Source organism: Canis lupus, chromosome 24 (assembly GCF_048164855.1).
Source record: "Canis lupus baileyi chromosome 24, mCanLup2.hap1, whole genome shotgun sequence".
Classification (NCBI taxonomy): Eukaryota; Metazoa; Chordata; class Mammalia; order Carnivora; family Canidae; genus Canis; species Canis lupus.
Window position 1 is genome coordinate 2,400,246 of NC_132861.1, and position 20,390 is coordinate 2,420,635.

Sequence of the window (20,390 nt, forward strand, 5' to 3'; positions counted from 1 at the left end):
TCAGAGTTTATAGTTTTCTGCATATAAATCTTGCATATAATTTGTTAAATTTATACCTAATGTTTCTTTTATTTTTGGCACTTTTGTAGATAGTATTATTTTTAACTTCGAATTCCAGTTGCTAATTGCTGGAATAGGAAAACAATTGACTCTTCTATATTAAGCTTATACCCTGCAATATAGCAATAATGAATATTATATTCAGTCATTAGTTCTAAGAGATTTTTGGTGAAATTTTGGGATTTTTCTACGTAGACAACCATGTCAACTGCAAAGTTCTTTTTTCCTTCACAATCTGTATACCTTTTATTTCCTTTTTCCTATCTTATTGCATTATTTAAGATTTCTAGTATGATGCTGATTATGAGTAATGAAGGGGAACATTCTCACCTTGTTCCCAATCTTAAGGAGAAAGTGTCTAGTTACTCACCATTAAATATAATTGCTGCAGGATTTTTGTAGATGCTCTTTATCAAGTTGAGAAATTTTCTCCCTATTCCTAGTTTGCTGAGAATGTTAGATTTTGTCAAATGCTTTTTTCTTTCAACTGATAAAATCATACAATATTTATTCTGTAGTCTTTTTAAAAGATTTTATTTATTTGAGAGAGCGAGAGAGACCACAGGAGCAGGGGAAGGGGCAGAAGGAGAGTCAGAGAATCTCAAGCAGACCCCATGCTGAGTGCAGAGCTGACTCGGGGCTCAACCCCTCAACCTTGAGACCATAACTTGAGCCAAAACCAAGAGTCAGACACTCAGCTGCCTGAGTCACCCAGGCCTCCCACTTCTGTAGGCTTCTGATGTGGTAGATTACACTGATTGATTTTTGAATGCTGAAACAGACTTTCATATCTAGAAGAAATCCTACTTGGTGTGATCTATAATTCCTTTTATACATTGTTGGATTTGATTTGCTAATATTTTGTTGAGGATTTTCATGCCTATGTTCATGAGAGGTATTGGTCTGTAATTTTTCTTTTCTTGTAATATCTATTTGGTTTTGGTATTAGGGTAATCTTGGCCTCATAGAATGAATTAGGAAGTATTCTGTTTGCTTCTATTTTCTGGAGGACACTGTAGAGAATTGATATATTTCTTCCTTAAATGTTCGATAGAATTTACCAGTGAAACATTTGGGCCTAATACTTATTGATTATTCATTTCTTAAAAAGATTTTATTTATTTTAGAGAGAGAACATAAGTGAGTGGGAGGAGGAGCTGAGGGAGGGGAGAGAGAGAATCCCAAGCAAACTCCATGCTGAGCATAGAGCCTGTCACATGGCTCAATCTGATGCCCCATGAGATCATGACCTGAGCTGGAATCAAGAGTTGGATGCTTTGCCCACTGAGCTGCCTAGGTGTCCCTATTCAGTTTTTAAAATGGATCCAGATTTTCTATTTCTCCTTGTGTGAGTTTTGTTAGCTTGTGTGTTCCAAGGAATTGGTCCATCTAAGTTATCAAATTTGTTGGCATAGATTGTTATATAATACATCTTTATTCCCTTTCATGTTCATAAGGTCAGTAGCGCTTATTCTCACTACTTTTAAGTGGATTTCTTTCTTTATTTTTCTTTCTTCTTCTTCTTCTTCTTCTTCTTCTTCTTCTTCTTCTTCTTCTTCTTCTTCTTCTTCTTCTTCTTATTTTTTTTTTAGAGAGGGAGGTACAGGGGGTAGAGGGAGAGGGACAGAGAGAATCCGAAGCAGACTCCATGCCTAGTTCAGAGCCCGACACGGTGCTCTATCTCACAACTCTGGACCATGACCTGAGCAGAAATTGAAGCCTGATGCTTAATTGACTGAGCCACCTGGGCACCCCTAAATGGATTTCTAAATATTATCATCAGTAGTTATAAAGAGTGTAACTCCCTATATATTGGGAAAAGTACTACTTTTGTTTAAAAATTAATTATATAACTTTAAAATTATATCCATTGGTATCTAAATATATTAATTTGCTATCTACCATTATCCATTTTAAAACTACATAAACAAGTTCATTTTTAGCTGTTGAAAATATTACATCATTTTTCTCTTTGAACTTATATTTCCATTTCAGAATTTTATCTTAACATAACATATTTTTATGCTTAAAAATCTTTTTTTAGGGCAGCCCGGGTGGCTCAGCAGTTTAGCGCTGCCTTCAGCCCGGGGCATGATCCTGGAGACCCAGGATCGAGTCCCACGTCGGGCTCCCTGCATGGAGCCTGCTTCTCCCTCTGCCTCTCTCTCTCTTCTCTGTGTATTCTCATGAAGAAATAAATAAAATCTTAAAAATAATAAAATAAAATAAAAAAATAAAAAATAAATCTTTTTTAAAATTTAAATTCAGTTTAGTTAACATATAGTGTATTATTAGTTTCAGGGGTAGAATTTAGCGATTTATCAGTTGCATATAACACCCAATGCTCATTACATCAAGTGTCCTCCTGAATGCCCATCTCCCATTACCCAATTACCCCATTACCTCCACCCACTACTTAAAAATTTTAATACTGTCTTATAAATAAAAAGCAAAAATGTTTATTGTAAATACATCTTGTTATAAAATAGACTTTGTCCTTCTTTCAAAATCACAATTAGTTCAAACACCCATGGCCGAATGTGACTTGCTGTCTGAATGATACAAGAGTCAATGTTAATTCTGTTACTATTTTTTATTTTTATAGATATAATTGCTAAGAAATCTTGTCTGCATATCTAAGCAGATAGGAGTGGAAGGGTTCCGCTAGAGCAATGTCACTCAACCTTCTGAACTCCTTCTGAGTTAAATGCCAAAAATCACTTGGTGATCTTTCATCAAAAATTATTTTTTGATATCTAGAGTGAATAACTATTAGGAGCTCCTTCCATTTTGTCAAAAGCAATGAATTAGGGCAGCCCCGGTGGCGCAGCAGTTTAGTGCCGCCTGCAGCCCTGGTTGTGATCCTGGACACCCGGGATCGAGTCCCACGTCAGACTCTCTGCATGGAGCCTGCTTCTCCCTCTGCCTGTGTCTCTGCCTCTCTCTCTGTGTCTCTCATGAATAAATAAAATCTTAAAAAAAAAGCAAGCAATGAATTAGAAACTACTTGAAACACAAGAAGATATTTTATTTAGTCATCAGCGTCATGCACTTTCCCAAATGCAACCTCAACATTTCAAATCAAGGTTTTGCATGGGGAGGAAATGCATTGTTATTAGATTTGGGATGGGGAAGAGGTAAATATTTCTTTTGTAAAGTGAGAGGAAGATTTGTTATGAAGGGGGAGGTGAGTAGAGGAATTTGTAAGATACTTGATCCTGGTCAAACTCAAGTTGGACAGTTTGGGAAAGGATACAGGTAGAACTTGAGACTCTGAAAAACATTTCCCTCAAAACTAAACATGCCTAGATAATCCTTGGAAAGATTTTGTGTTTCTGGAAGCGTGTAACCTATTTTGAGGACCCTTCTATGGAAGAGGCAGGAAGGCATCCTTAATAAGATGACATTTAATGAGATACCTGAAGGAAGTGAGGTGATGTGGAGCCATGTAGTTTTTTGGAAGAAGAGCACTTTAAGCAGCAGGAACTGCAAAGGCAAAAGCCTTAAGGTAGGTGGGCTTGGAATGTTCTGGCAATAGCAAGGAGGTCAGGGTTAGTTGTTGCAGTGACTAAGAGTGAGAGTGGTAAGTTATGAATTCAAAGAGGCAATGAGAATGTTAGGTTTTAGAATCCAAGGCGGAAATTTGGGATTATATTCTTTGGGATGGATGGCTTTCCATTGGGGGTTTTTAGCATGGGGATGACATGATCTGACTTTCATTTTACAAGCTCACCTATGCTGCTGTGTTATTAATTACTTGGAAATATTGTTGCCTTTATCATTTTCCAGTAGTTTTGTTAACTACTCTTTCTGAATTCATAACTGCAGATGACAGTTTTACCTGCACAGGATTATGAAAATCATCTGACCCTTGAGGAATTTGGGCTGCTACCTTGTCTGTGTGTGGTTTTCTGAGGTTTTTTAGCCTCAGAACTATTGTATTCAAAAGGAAGCCCCCTACTTTCTGCATGTTATCAGTTGCATTTCAGCCATCAATGTTGGGGTTTGGGAGTCAGGTTGGTGCACTGAGGTCCTAGCTGATGACCTGCAGGTCATGGAATCAGACCTTCCTGCAGGTACAGGAAGCAGACTCTGAAACCACATGGGGAGTTTACTCGGGGAGTGCACCTTTGGACATTACCTGTTAGGGATGAGAGGATGGGGGGAGGCTGGTGGGACCAATAGAAGGAGATGCTGGACTGTGATGCAGCTGCAACAGAGCTCTTGGCCATCCTGAAAGTGGGTGGCTCTTCAGAGTTTTCTCCGTAGAAGGGTGTAGCCTGGGCCTTAATACCTCCCTCATCATCTGGTCAATGAAAAGAGACTCCAGGCCACCTGGTGAATGAGGACCCTGGTCTTGAAGAGGATGTGTGGTGGCATGGCATCCCACCCTCTACTGATGATTAGCTGGAGGATCCTTCTATGGATCATCATGCCTGTCCTCAACATCACCATTTTGAAGCTAAAGAAACAGACGCCCAGAGGGAGTGCAGATGTTGTGTATCTGTTACTCATATTCTCCTGTGTTAATGACAAAACCCAAAATGACTTCACCACCCGCCTTCTTTTCTAAAGGAAGGAGAGGCTCAAACTTAGTCTTCATTTTCTAAAGTATTTGCATATTCCAGCCGAGAGTTTGCAGCTACTGTTAGTGCTGCCTCTATTTATTCGTTTATTTTTAAGAAACACTTCTCTTACTTCAGAGCAGCCACATGGACTCCCGAGGCGGTGGCAGAGATCACTTCTCCCCCGCTCCACGCACATTCTGTTCCCCTCATCCGGCCCTGCGACACGCCTTACAGAGAAGACCCGAGCTGTGCCTGCAGCGGGACGAGTCCACTCACAACAACCGAGACCTTTCAGCCAACGCGCAGCGCGCCTGGTGGACAGAGAGATTTGCTCTGCTTGGATGCTTCTGTCTTCCCACGTTCACTGTGGCAGGAACGTCTCTGACCACGCGCTGGTCATGTTCCCTTATCTGTGAATTTTTCTTCCCCAAAAAGAAATGGGGTAGGACTGAAACAACCAGATTTCAAGTGGGGACTGAATGCAGTAACTTAACTGAAAGAGATGGTTTGGAGACAACTGGGGAAAATCGAATATATTGAGAAACACTGTTACCGATTATTACTGCTTTGCCTAGGAGTGATAATGGATCTGTTGTCATGTTAAATTTAAGTTTTTATATATGAGGATTAATATTGAAATATTTACAGATAATATAACATAAGGTCTTGGGATGGCTTAAAATATTCCAGAAAGTAAGAGGACTTTGTGACATAAGGCTGGCAAAATGTTGGTGGTAGTTGGAGCTGCATCACAGTCCAGGGGGGTTGAATTCTACCACTTTCTTAACTTTTGTGAGCATTTGGAATTCCGCATAATAAAAATTTAAAATATTTTTTTCATGTCTGGTTTTTAAATTTTCATCTCACTGGCTAGAAGCTTAAATAAGGGGTCGTCTAGTTCAGTATTGGACTTCTGGCAGTGTAAGTGTCCTAGTTTAGAGAAGAGGCATACCACAGCCTGCAAAAATGCCCAGCTGGACCCCATCTGATTATGCTCAGTCTCTAAGACTCCCTGGGTTTCACTGTCAGTGGCCTCAAGCATGGCTGAAGGAAGGGTGTATGTACAGAGCAAGCAGGACTGAGTTCAAATCCCTGGCCACTCTTCATAAGGAGAACCATCTTAAATGTCATCTGGGCCCTCTCAATCTCATTTATTAAACTGGGACTTGTTTTGAGGGTTAGAAATAACGTATAGAAACTATCTATTGCATAGCTGGTGGCTGGTAGAATGAAAGTCGTTATTAATGAAAAGCTGCTCCTTCTGTTGTGGGAAATAATCCTTTGTCTTGCAGTCAGTCAACCAGAAGGCAAGAGCCTTGTTGTGGGAGAAGTTGGTCCTGGGAGTTTATCTGCATCTGGAAGGAATGAGTCCTTGTTGCTAGATTTCTCCCATAGGTCCCACATCACCCTGAACTTTAATCCCTTTTATGTAGGTGTACTTACCAGTCTGTGTTTATGACTTGGGTTGAGAATTTGAAATGCACGTTTATTTTAAACATGAAGATATAGGAGGAAGCTTAAGACAGCCTCTCAATTGAACACCAATACAAAATAAATTTACAAAAAAAAAAAAAAAAAAAGACAGCCTCTCACATTTGTTTGCTCCTTTGGGATCTGCTGACCACAGGGATCACCCAGAGATCCTGATTCTTTGACTGGGGCTCCATTCTCTAAAATGAGGAAATCTGCTCCTTGGTGCAATGTGGAAACAAATAATGATAATAATAATAATAATAATAATAATAAATGCCATGCATGAAGGTTTTTCGGTAGTATACTTATTTTAATCTCTGTTGCTTATAAAAGTAACACACCATGAAAATACATTCAGTTATTTTATATCATTTTTCATTTGTCTATTTACAAGTACTTTTTCAGTTTTTCGAAGTGCGTGTTTATAATTTCATTTTATTTATTCTAACAGTATTCTTGTGAGCTAGGAAGGTGGGAAATAATATCATTTGGAGACAGAGAGGGCCAAGGTGAAGGACTTCTTTCCAAACACCGGATCTCACTTCCACCCCAGCGTCTTATCCATTAATTAGACCCAGGCTTTTCCACGGGCACAGTGTAATCTCCCCATTGATCTTGAAGTCACACCTGGTTAATTTCCCAGCTGACAACTGCCACCCGCTCTCCTCCCCATGGGAATTTCCCAAGGGGAACCTGGCCAGCACTGACTCAGCCAACCCACACCTCACCCAGCCTTCCAGCAGCTACCACTTCACCCACCTTGATCATACTTGAGGGTGATCAAAAGTAACACCTTTTTGGGAGAGGGCTAGGCTTCTCACCACAGATGATATTGCCTCCCCCTCAGCAGTTGGTGTCATGTTCATTCAGACTCACAGATCATGTTGAGTTTCAAGAACTGCTGTGAGGACCAGAACTAGGGGAAGAAGCTCATTTCCTGGTAGTCTGTGGGAGTGGTTGACTCCGAATCTCTGAATCCCCTACTTCTTTGCTTGGGGATAGCAGCAGAGGACATAATATTTGTTCCTCTTCCACTTATTTTCTCAATGTGTTTCTGAGATGTCTAAGGTCTTGGCAGATGGCCTTTTGCTGACTTGCTATTCTTCCTTAGTTTTATCAGTTTGAGTTGGATGTTAATAGGAGCCATTATTTATTAAGCCTATACCATGCATCAGGCACTATGTGAAGCACAATAGTCCTCTTGTCAACAATTATAGAGCCCTGGGCTGCAGTTGTGAATAAAGCTCTCCCAAAGCTTATAATCCCTTGAGGGTGACAGCCAGTGACCAACTGCTTATTTAAATGATTACAAGGGAGAGAAGCCCGATGAAGGGGACGTCAGGGCACTCTGGAGTCTGTAACTGATTACCGTACTTCATCTCCTTTGCATGGTAGGGAGGCAGGTATTGCATCCCTCACTTTCCAGACAAGACACCTGATGCTGAGAGAGTCTAGGGAATTTCTTAGTGAAGGGCAGTGCTGGGGTTTGACTCAAGATCTATCTAATGCCAAGGACTTGCCATGCTCCTACACGGTACTTAATGCGTATGTTCAGAAACAAAACTACTCACTGCTGTTGGAAGTGCACATCTTCTGTAAGTTAAATTTAGCCACATCATTGTTATATTAACAGATCAAAGGTTCTTATCCCTGGGAAACAGTGAAACTTCTGGAACTTTTTGCAAATTTTAGGAACTATGTGCTTGTATTTCTAGGGAGAGGGTCCTTAAATCATACCATGTTCTCTAAGGGACCAGTGACACCAAAAGTTTGATAGCTGCTGCATTAGTTTGTATTCATGGCCCTGCTCCTGACTCTGGTCTCAACCCACTCAGCAGGTAGCTGAAACACACCCAGTGCAGAAAGAGGTGGGAGTCACTGATCCTCACCTGTTTGCAAGGTGCCGGGAATGATGACCAAGGGTTCATCTGCATCTCAGTTTTCCTCCTAATTTTCCCCTGCCAAGCCCCACAGCTGGTGTAGGTCTCCCCTGGGGCACTGACATCTTATCCCAGTATTAAGTGGTGAAGTTGTACCTGATAATCCAGCATTTCAGATGTTGTATTAGTTTTCTGGGTTCACGAAGTACCAGCACACCTGTGTTGCTCGAGACAAGAGAAACGCATTCCTTCACAGTTCTGTAGGCCAGAAGCCTGAAATCAAGGTGTTGGCACGGCCACAATCCCTCTGAGGGCTCTAAGGAAGAATCCTTTCTTGCCCTTTCCTGGCTTTTGGTGGTCTTAGGCACTCTGGTGTTCCTTGGCTTATAGCTGCATCGCTCCCATCTCTGCTTCTTCATTTTTCTGACGTTCCTCTGTCTCTGTATCTCTCATAGACTTCTGATCTAGGACACGTGTTATTGGATTTAGGACCCACCCCAATCCAGTATCACCTCATCTTAACAATTTCAGCAGCAAAGACCCTATCTCCAACTAAGGCACTGGGAGGAGGACAACATGAATTTTTGGGGAGTGCTGTTCAACCCACTACAGATATATTCTTTGATTTTTGTCTTCTGTTGACAAAATAAGTACTTCTCAGTAAAAGAGCAGTAACATCAGAAGCCTTCTGAGTAGTTTATACAGTAGTGTGCATGAATTTATCAGGTCTTTTTCTAAAAGTAGGTTCTGGTCAGACAAGAAGGTGAGAAGTTACTGGGTAGCTACATGGGAAGGGCATAAGCTCCTCACAGAGGAGACGACTGAGCAGGTAGGCTAGAGACACCAAAGATAAGTTTTCTCCACTTCATAATTTTGCCTAGGAGAGATCTTAATGTGGAATTCATTCATTTTGTTAATATAGTCATTCTAAAAATATTGAATCTTTGATATGTGTAATGAGTTGTGAGGACAAAGACAGTGAATCAGATATGGTCTATCTACCCTAAAGGAACCTGTGGTGTCACAGGGGAAGTGAACAGACCCAGCCTACTCATCCTGCAAGGCAAAAAGTGACTGATGTCCCATTGGATGCCACCTAAAGCCCTAGCAGAGTAGAGACATGGGAACAGCCATGTGTAGGTCTATCCCAGTGGTGGGTCAGGAAATTCCTGATGATGAATTTCCACCACCTCATGATGGTGGAGGAATTGAAACTAGATTTTCAAGGATGGAAATGTGGAGACAATGGAAACAGGAAAGGAGAACCACAAGACAAACACACCAAGGTGGGGGATCTGAGGCATGAATGGGAAATGGCAAGGTTTGGCTAGGTCTACTGAGCATTAAGCAAGTGGATTATAGGGGCCTTGAATGCTAGGCTAAGAAAGTCAGGCTCTAGATTTTACTAACAGGGCCATGAGGGATCACTGAAAGCAATAGAGCTATGAAAACCAGGATTAGAGTTATGCTATAAGAAGGCTCACTGGACAAGCAGTGGGTGTGGTGGGAGGAAAAAACAGACAGGGAGTCACATAGGAGGCCACAGAAAGGGTCCTGGGCAGAGGATGGAAAACAGAATCCATGTGAATGGGGCGAGGGAGCTCATAAATAATCATGAGACATAATCTGTAGTGAGGGGAGGACTGGGCAACTCACTGGATGATGCCAAGTGTTTTATTTTTTAGAATTGGAAACAACATCCATTTTTTTTTTTTTTTTTTTTATAATACAGGTCACTTTATTTATTTTTTTTAAAGATTTTATTTATTTATTCATGATAGACACAGAGAGAGAGAGGCAGAGACACAGGCAGAGAGAGAAGCAGGCTCCATGCACCGGGAGCCTGACGTGGGATTCGATCCCGGGTCTCCAGGATTGCGCCCTGGGTCAAAGGCAGGCGCTAAACCGCTGCGCCACCCAGGGATCCCACAACATCCATTTTTAAGTCGTGTTCTTTTGTTACACAGTATTTTACACACACAAAGGAACATAGGTAATGTCCATGTAAGTTATGAAGTGAAATTAGCACCCTTGATCCTACCACTTACCACTTACTCACTTATAGTTACACCAGTGTACCTGATCTCATCCCCTGCCCTGCCCTTAATTTCATGTTGACTATTTTCCTGCCTTTTTCTCAGAATTTTACTGTATCTGTTGGTATCCATAAAATGTTATTTTGTTTTGTTGGCTTTGAGCTTTATAAAAATGGTGTTATGCTGTGTGTATTCTTTCTCCATAACTATAACTATAACTATAAACTATAACTATAACTATATATATATATATATTTAACTCAATACTATTTCAAAAATTCATCCACTGCCAGTGGTCTTGCCTTTTAGAGAAATAGAAAACGCCGTGAATACTATTTGGATCTTTTCATCTCATGGGCAGAAGGCTTCTGTGGCTGGAGACATCTAGGGAGGAAGATATCTAGTCCCTTGGCTGCCACCCTAGAAGGCATTTCAGAGGAGCTAGCTTAGCCTTCTCTCTGTTCTTTTTTTTTTTTTTTTTTAAGATTTTATTTTTTTTTGAGAGACAGAGCAGAGAGAAAGAGAAAGAGCACAAGCAGGGGGAGCAGCATAGGGAGAGGGAGAAGCAGGCTCCTCGCTGGGCAGGGAGCCCGACATGGGGCTTATTCCAAGACTCTGGGATCATGACCTGAGCCAAAGGTGACACTTGACTGACTGAGCCATCCAGGTGCCCCAACCTTCTGTCTGTTCTATTGAAGCCCTGGGGAGCAGCTTCTGCCTAATGGTAACAGAGGAGAGGCACCATAGTAACACGTTCTGTGCCAAGGGACTCCATAAAGAAAACTTGCTGCCTTGAAAAACAACAATATCTTCTCTATGTGGTCTCTCTACATTGTGTCTCCATCAACAGCAGCTTTGGAAGGCCAAGCTTCTTATGTGTTGGCTCATGGATATCAATGTGTTTGTCCCAAGAGAAAGAGAGCCAAACAGAAGCTGCATTGCCTTTTATGATCCAGCCTCAGAAGTCATATAGCCATATAACCATATAGATTATGGGTATATGACTACCCAATTCTATGGGTAGAATTGTTACAAAGTTCCACTTAGGTTCTAGAGGATGGAATATAGATGCCATCTCTTATTGGGAAGTGTCAGCATCACATATAAGGATGGAACATATGGCATGGCCATCTTTGGAAATTTCAGTCTGCCACAGACCCTGACCTAGCAGAATGAAATGCCTTGATGTGTTTCTAGGAGAGAGTCCCAAGAAGGGATAGAAATATGCATATGAAGAATATTGGCCCAGAAAATAACCAGCCAGACATCTGGGCCTGGGTCTAGATACACCTCTTCTGCTTTAAAAACCAAGGAAATGGCAAAAACCCACACAAGTTGGGCTCAGCTTGTCTGCCTAGCAATCACTGTGCAGCACATTTAATTCCAATAACAAGAATTACCTTTGAGCTCATTTCTTTGGGGTGTCGTGCTAAGAACTGGCATAAAGACAATGTGAAGTTCATGTTGTGACATGCTCACCACCTTCTTACTGAAAAATGTGGTGACCAGAGAAAGGAGAGTAAGGTGACAGGAGAGAGGAAGAGGGAAAGAGGGAGAAAGGAAGAAAGGAGAAGAAATAAGACTAAATCAGGGAGAAATAAAAAGGATGGAAAGATTTTTTTAAATTTTCCATTTCTGTGTGAGTCTATTCTTCTGCTGCAATATAACTTTTGAGTTCTTTCCCTACAATCTCACACACCAAAAAGTTCAAGTACTAGGTTCTTAGGAGGAATTTGCAATAACACTGTGCATAGACAATGTTTTTAATCTAAAAAACTCAAAGCCTCAGGACACCTCTTTGAGGCACAGCTTCAAATACCACACCGGAATCCTCCCAGTATGCATACTATTGATCAGTGGGCTCATTTTCTGCCTTCCTCCATTCCAACTCCTTGGGACACCATCTTCCAAAGCACAGTCTATATCATGGTCTCTCTACTGAGGGTTCTTATAGGTAGACGGGATTCGTGTGATTGGGTGTGAGCAAGGAAAACGAACTCCTTACTTGAGGCATGACCCAGTTCTGTTCTGTTGGGGGGAAGAGGGCCATTGCTCTGTTTGTGTCTCCACAGAACTTCCGACTGTGAAACTGAACAAAGAAAGGGGTATAGGGAATTCACATGCATTTGGCAACTGACTCTGGAGTCTCTTCCAGCCACTGTCTATCTGAGGTTATCTAGACAGTTCCATGGCCAGCCCCTACTCCTTCTGCTGGAACATGAGTCTGGGCCCATCTGAAGTTCTACAGAATTAATCTTCCAAGCTGAGGAGGCTTCTGGAATTTTCATTGTTCTTTCTTTCTTTTTTTAAAATAAGATTTTGTTTATCCACTTGAGAGAATGACCATGAACTGAGGGCAGAGGGGGGAGCAGAGGGAGAGAGAGAAGGAGGCTTCCCTCTGAGCAAGGAGCCCCATGCGAGACTTGATCCCAGGACCCTGAGATCATGACTTGAGTTGAAGGCAGATGCTTAACTGCCTGAGCTACCTAGACACCTTTGGTTGTTATTTTTATAACAGTTTTATTGAGATATAATTCACACACCATACTGTTCACCTATTTAAAGTGTACAATCCAGTGGTTTTTAGTATATTCAATTGTGCACCCATTACCACAATCAATTTTAGAACATTTCACCAACCAGAAAGGAAATCTTGTACCCATTCGCATTCAATCTTCATCTCTCCCTAACCACTGTCCTCCATGCTTCCACTCTAGGAAACCACTGACCACTTTTCCATCACTAATGGACCGGTCATTATTCTGGACTTTTCTTATGTATGGAATCCATATTTACAACATATGGTCTTCTGTGACTGGCTTCTTTTAAGGTATTCAAGTTTGTTCATACCATAGCATTTATCAGTCCTTCATTTCTTTTTATAGTCAAATACTATTCTAGTTTATGGATATATCACATTTTATTTATCCATTCATCAGTTGATAGACATTCATTTCCACTTTTTGACTCTTATGAATGATGTTGCTGTGAATATTAGCATACAAGTTGTTGAGTGGGCATGTTTTTATTTCTCTTGAGTATATACCAAGAAGAGAACTGCTAATTCATATGGTAACTTTTTGTTTAACCCTTTGAGGAACTGCCAGACTGTTTTCCAAAGTTGCTGCAGCATTTTACATTCCCAATGAGATCTCCAGTTTTTCTACATCCTCACCAATATTTGTTATTTCTGCCTTTTTAATTTAATTATATTCATCCTACTGAGTATAAGATGATATCTCATTATGGTTTTGACTTGCATTTCCCTGTTGTCTAGTAATGTTGAGCATTTTGTCATGTGCTCATTGATCTTTTGTATATCTCCTCCGGATAAATGTCTGTTCAGAGTCTTTGTTCATTTATTAATTGGTTTGTCTTTTTATTATTAAATTATAGAAGTTCTTTATGTGTTCTGGATACAAGTGCCTTACCAGATGTGTGAATTGAAATGTTTTTATCCCATCTGTGGGTTGTTCTTTTCACCTTCGATGGCATCAGTTCAAGGGCAAAAGTTGTTGATTTTGATGGTATCCAATTTATTTATTTTTTAAAATTGTTTTGCTTGTGCTTTTGGTGCCATGGCTAAGAAACCATTGCCGAATCCAAGGCCATGAAGATTCATACCTATGTTTTTTTCTAAGACTTTTATAGTTTTGCTCTTATATCTAGGTCTTTGATCCATTTTTAGTTAATTTCTGTATATGATGTGAGGAAGGGGTCCACCGTTTTGTTTTTTTTTTAAGATTTTATTTATTTATTCATGAAAGACACAGAGAGAGAGAGGCAGAGACACAAGGCAGAGGGAGAAGCAGGCTCCATTCAGGGAGCCCGATGTGGGACTCGATCCGGGGTCTCCAGGATTACACCCTGGGCTAAAGGCAGCGCTAAACCGCTGAGCCACCCAGGCTGCCCGTTTTTGCTTTTTGTTTTATTTTTTAAAAACGTATTTATCCAATTTTCTAAGTATCCATTTGTTAAGAAGTTTCCCCTTATTCATGGGGGACATGTTCTGTGGAGACACAGACAAATAGAGCCATAGCCCTCTTCCCCCCAACAGACCCACAGTGGATGCCTGAAACTATAGACAATATCAAACCCTGTATATACTATGTTTTTTCCAATAAATAAATATATGTATATACATGATAAAGTTTAATCTATAAATTAGACACAGTAAGAGATTAACAACAACAAAATGGAATAATTATAACAATATAATGTAATAACTATGTGACTGTGTTGTCCCTTTCAAAGTATCTTATTGTAGTATACTCATTCTTCTTGTGATGACGTGAGATGACAAAATGCCTCTGCAATGATATGAAGTGAGATGTTAGATGTAGGCATTCTGACGTAGCTTTAGACCTCTACTGACCTTCTGACAATATGTCAGAAGGGTGATCATCTGCTTTTTGATCTCAGTTGACTGTGGGTAACTGGTCAACTGAATTTACTCCAGTTAGTTTTTGTTTAAGCAGGAAGTGAAACCACAGATAAGAGGGGACTACTGTACATTGTTTTTTTTTTTTTTTTTTTTTTGTGGCATGGAAAAAAACAATGAGGAGCTAAAGAAACTGTAGAGAAATTTCTTGATGAACCTTCTGTTGTAGTGATTCATGGTAGCTACATTGTGCTGTGCCTGCCACAAGCATTCTGTCATATAATCCTCACAAACGCTCTGTGAGGTAGATTATGATTATTACCATATTATAGGTGAAGCAGTTGAGGCTTAGAAAGGTTAAGAAGATTGTCCAAAGGGCCATTTCTAATAACTACTGGAGCTGGGCTCTGAATCCAGGCCCATCTGGCTCCAGCACTCCTATGAACAATCACTGGTTCATGCCAGAAATAACAATGGCAGCTAACTACATGTCAGCCACTATTCTAAGCGCATTGGTAACTCATCTTGTTCCTACAATCACCATGAGAGGGGTGTGTATTGGATGGATACATGGATGGATAAACTGAGATGTAAAGAGTTTAAATAGCAGCCCAACCAGTAAGTGGCAGGGCTAGAGCTTGAGCCCAGAGTTTCTGCTTTTTACCTGCCACATTGTGCTCTTCAAAGCTTTGTTGCTGCAGTTTTCAACTGCAGCTCCTCTTGTTGCTTTAATCAGTTCATTTGTGATTTCCATAGACAAGTTGCTTTAACTTTGCTACGGCTCCTTGACTCCAGGGTTCCTCACTATAATAGTCTTAAAGAAATTTCTAGGAGGTATTTTTGTCTTAATGAGATGAGCAGTCTTTATGTGCTGAGCATCTGCCTTTCTAAATTAAGGATGTTTCTTATAACAATAAGGGCATCAGTAGTCTATAGGAAACCAACAAATCCTCACTGCAGATTTTATTTAAAGTGAGATGGATGATTTTCACCCCATAAGTCTGTGTATCATTGTTCATGGCCTGCACAAGTAGTTCAAGAAGGTGACTGGTACTGTGCTCTCCATTTTTAATGTTTCTTTATGCAGATGAAAAAAACTAAGTCCCCCAAAGGTTATAAGACTTGCCCAGACTTTTTCTCCCTGGTCCCCAGACTACCTTTTGGTGATGTCAGTATATTTGTTTTTGTTTTCTTGGGGGAGAACTGTCCCAAAGTGTCTGCTGCTAATGCATTAACGGCGGAATGCAGAATGATATCACACTTGTCAGCTATTCATTGTGAATTTACTCCAGATAGTTTTTGTTTAGTCAGAACAATATTTCCTAGGTTGCCCGGCAACATGGCAATGGCATTTTAGGATTTATTATCAGCTAATGAAATAGGAAGGGCTCTTTTTGCTTCCAGAATGAACTTCTCTTTCTCTCTCACTCTTTCTAGATCTGTGTTCACTTTGTGTTGAGGTCAAAGAATCAAATAAGCATAAAGAAAAAAAGTGGAGAGAGCTAATTTAAGAGTATACGAGGATCCTTCTTTCTGATTCTTATACCTGAGTAACTGTTTAGTGTGGATATTCAATTTGCATGTGACACTGTATTAGGTGAGAAAATTGGCACCTTGGAGAGTTACATTAAAACCTGAAACAGGAATGCCTGGGTGGCTCAGTGGTTGAGCATCTGCATTTGGCTCAGGGCGTGATCCCAAAGTCCCAGGACTGAGTCCCAAATTGGGCTTCCTACACAGAGCCTGCTTCTCCCTCTGCCTGTGTCTGCCTCTCTCTCTGTGTCTCTCATGAGTAAATAAACAAAATCTTAAAAAAAATAAAAATAAAAAGAAAGAAATAGTCCTGGCCAATCGGGGAAGGGAATGCAGTTAATTAAGATGAAATTAAAAGGTTATAACCCAAGTATTCACTTAGGTAAAATATGCAGCTGTCAAAGGACAGACTATTGTGAACTTTGGAGTAGAAGGGCAGGAAAAGATCAGAGGCAAGTAAACTGCAAATTCAAAATGGAGAAAATTAGGTTGTGTCTTCTCTCACTGCTCTTCAACATGGTCCTAACCCATTCTACACTTATGTCGACTTTAGGAACCCTTGATGGAAATGGGAGGGTGGCCATCCTGGAGAACACTGAAGAACATAATGTGTGATTTGTGATTAGAGGAAAGATTAAAAGAAACTGTGTTGTCTTAATTAATTTGACTGAGCCAAAATGCCTCTTGTGACTTGTCAGTGCCTCATCGAGCATTCTAATCTTTTTGTTGCCATCTGTAAGTGCTAGGTGTTGCTTTCTCTCCCATTACCTTGTGCTTCTGACAACCTCTACATCCCCTTCCAGGGGAGGGTGGGAGGGTCTCTCTCTTATGATGTCAATCCTCCTCAGGAAACTCATTCACTTGTGCTGGCATTGTGAAACTGTGAGGTAAACGTTTTCCTCCGAGGGGTCCAGAGGCTCATGTGAAATGATGCAGGACCCTACCTCATACAAACACCTTAAGTCGCTGGGGTTTTATGGGAGCCCTTTGTCTCCCTCATCTCCTCCTGCCCCCCAGCTCCCTTTCCGCTTTGGGTTCTAGCCCCTCTTTTTGGATACTTTCTTTTATAAAATAAAACCCAGATGTTTGGTCCTGTTTACAGCTGCACTTCCCTTCCCCCCTCCCTACATCCTGAGCATGCATCCACAATGAGTTTCCTTAATAAACAATACTCTTCCAGAATTTCTCTGATCTGATTTCCTCTGCCTCATCTTTGCCAGAATCACACTTGCCAAAATTTCCCATGGCTTCTAACCACCATCAAAAAAGGACCATTTTCCATGCTTGTTTGGGTGTCCACTCACCAGTGGTGGAGCTCCTTGTACTTGTACCAGGCTGAACACATGAGATGAAGAGTACAGACTCTGCTCTCAACACACTTAAAATTCCAGGAGAGGAAAACCTCAATAAACTGACACTTACTTATGTCTGGCTCCTAACCCAATCCATGGGTGGGAAATGGGTTGGTAAATGCTTCCTAGGACTTTCCATGACTTGGTTGGCCAAGGTCATCAATTTCCTGCTTAATACCTTTCTTTGCCTTGTCCACAGGTTTTGCCTTTTACTTCAAGCTACTCTTTATGTCCCCTTTTGGAGACAGGTTATTCTGCGAGCCTACCTTTATAAAGCCCTTTGATACAAGACATATTTTAAAATGTCTACTGTAATCAGATCAAGTTACAGTATCACAGAAAATGAAAGATTAAGAGTATAGAAAATGAGAGTTTAAAGGCAAGGATGAACTGTTTAACCCAAGAAAAGGATGGCAAAACAGAACCTTTTAACAAATTTGAACCAGAATCTGGTCTTTATGGGCATTTATCATCTATAGATATTTCTGAATGCCAGCAGTGAACATTCAGGGATACTCATTCAGCCAATATGTGCCAGATGATGGAGCTGGTTGTTCATGCCCAGCATCTGTTGTGATTCGTTGATGCCAGCATGGATTTACATAAAGATAATCAAGCAAAGCTTCAGAACCCTTTGCTTTCACAGCTGTGTGACGGCCCAAGGATAGTGTTCATTCATATGGTCAAATGTTTTTGTAAAGTTTGTACACCTAAGATAAATTCACTGCCTCTTTCCAGTGTGAATTCCACCCCCATTATACTTGTTGAATTGGTTGCTGCAGGCATTTTTGGGATCAGGCTAAGGGAAATGGAGTTAGGGAAATGTTCATTGCAGGTTAAAGGGATTTACTTATGAGGTTCCCAGTCACTTCTGTCTACAATTAAATATTTCTAACCACTTTTATTTAGGACTGGTTTTCAGAAAGACTACCACTGCCCATTGTACTTACTCAAATAATGCAATGAGTGAGCTGATATTCAATGCGAATAGTCTCTAAGGTACATCATACTAGAAATATGTGTGGAAATAGAAGACTATCAAGGCTTGAAAGGGAAGGAACCAGAAGCTATTCTGTGATGAACTATTCCAACTATCAGATATGTAAAATTTTGAGCTGAGGATTTAATTCTTTTTTTTTTTTTTGAGGATTTAATTCTTATCAATGTCTCATCAAAACAGTTCTATCCAGTATATATTTGATGGTGCAGCATATCCAATGATAACAAAAAATTTCAAATTATGATTAAAAACAACAATACATTAGGAAGATAAACTCGTTGAAAAGAAGTAATGGATACACTCTTAGATTCTTCGCAATCTAATTAATGAAGAGGAATGAATCTGATGTTACCCCAGACCGCAGCAAATGGGCTTCTGCTCTGGGCCCTCACTCCAGAGGACCTGGCTCTAGCTTTCTTTCCATTCTGCCCACTCTGTGGGTGAGGAGTCCATGGAGAGCAAGAGGACATTTGCCTTTCAGTAGTGGAACATTTTTGACATGAAATCTATGCCTCCTGCCCCAAACTGGGGAAGAGTATTTGGAAAGCCATATTCAGGAAAGAAATTCATAAAGCACCCTGAAGAGAGATAGTGGCCCACCAGGTCATAGAGCTAGATGCCAGACCATAGACAATGAAGCACTTTTTGTGACCTGTAGAAAATAGCCACCCACTTAGGCCACCCTACGGGAACTAAGGAGAGCAGACTACCTTGCAATAATAGGCTTAAGAGGAAGTTGGCTGGTGAGTAAGGCTTTTAGTGAGATGGATGATGTTGTGATTGCTGGATGCTGGCTGGCAAGTTCCTGATGATGAGAGGCCTGTGCTTTGCCTCCCAAAGCCAGGAGGAATGTGTGGTGACCCTTGCATCCTGCCTGCCTCCCCAGCTGGCTGAGCCTGCAGCCAGATTATGAACTGAAATGAAAATATCCTTCTAAGGGTATTTTAGATTCAGAATCCAGTTGGCTAGTGGGAGGAAAAGGATATTATCTGATGATAGATAGTGGTAGCCAATGTCTGACTGTTACTCATTGAATCAACATATGCTGGGAATTCCAGGGAGGTGCATTCCAGACAACCTGCATCCTAGTACTTGACTTCTGGTTTAGGGAAACAATAGGGCCTGGGTGAGGGAAGGGGGTGTGTGTTTGTGAAGCCAAATATTCATCTCTAGTCATGGTGTGAGTGAGCTATAAGGTCATTCCTCAAAAGCTCGGGGATTCCTCAGAAAACAAAGCCCCGGGGTATGATGCTTTCCTTTATTCAACTCACTCCACAAATATCTCTGGTGAGCTTGCTCTCTGCCAGCCATTTGTGCTAGAAACTGAAACATAAAGGCATAAAGGATACAGTCTCTCCCCCTTGGGTTTTGTAAATTTAACAGGGGGGTTACAGAATTATGTTCTGACGAAGAATGACCTAGGGGACTGGCAGCTATTCGTTAATTCTTTGGAAGCTGGTGTTGGCTGAATTATGTGAATGAATTTTGGACTGGAAACAAAGATGGATATTTAGAGTAAGTTAATTGTGAGCTCCAAGACCTTTTGTCTCATAACAAATCTATTATCCCTTCCTTCTGCCTTTCAGCACATTAAGGTCGGCTGCCTTGTGGGTCTCTGGATGAGTAGAAGTTCTTGGAGCATTCAGTAAAGGTTATGACTCTCTGTTACTAATCTGCAACTATCTATTAAGTACAAAGCCCTCCCTCCAGTGGCTCCTTCCAAACTGGTCCACTGCTGCGTGGATGGTGAGGATGGCTGATAGAGTAACGGCCCTTAATCTGGGGACCGTAGCACCAGCTGTTGGGAATCTTGCCAAAGCCATCGTGTACTTCAGTTAACCCTGAGAATTTACACAGTGGTTCAGCTGTAAAAGCCTATACTTCTCCCTCAAGAAAGCCAGTTGGGCCAAAACAGTGGATGTTTTCAGGGCTGTAATGTGAGTAAATTCTGAAACAAATGGCCATGAAGTCAGTGTTTTATCTTCTTCCAAAGCTAGAAACATGAATGCTATTCTGTGCTTTAAACTTTAATGGCTTGTACCAATAGGGCGGAACATTCTTATGTTATGAGGTACGGGCTGTTCTGTATGGTGGTCAACAAGACTAG